The following is a 393-nucleotide window of genomic DNA, read 5'->3' as shown; positions in this document are numbered from 1 at the left end:
ACAGGAGCTGTGCTCTGAAAATATAAAATGCTGCACCATGCTCAAGAATGCTAAACTGCTGGGAGCTGAAAGTACCCAGACTTCACCGTGTTCAGGTTAATGTATTTGCCTCCCAGTTCCCCAATACGAAAGAAGGTAATAAACCTTCCCCTTATGGAGAGACTGTGAAAATAAATACATTAATATTTGTGAAAAAATTGGGTACTTGGTTGGGGAGAATTATAAAAAAAGCCCATGAGGACATTAATCATTAGTTCTTTGGAGCTGGGTTTGAAGATAGTGCATTAAATAAATAATGGGGGCTTACACTGAACAAAGAGAAAACAAAATATTGAATTGCTCCTCATTAAGACCAAGGTTCTCAAAGGTATTTGAAGTGCCTAAATCCTGCTG

Source organism: Chaetura pelagica, unplaced genomic scaffold, assembly GCF_000747805.2.
Source record: "Chaetura pelagica isolate M959 unplaced genomic scaffold, ChaPel_1.0 scaffold104, whole genome shotgun sequence".
Lineage (NCBI taxonomy): Eukaryota > Metazoa > Chordata > Aves > Apodiformes > Apodidae > Chaetura > Chaetura pelagica.
This window is presented reverse-complemented; position numbering follows the sequence as displayed.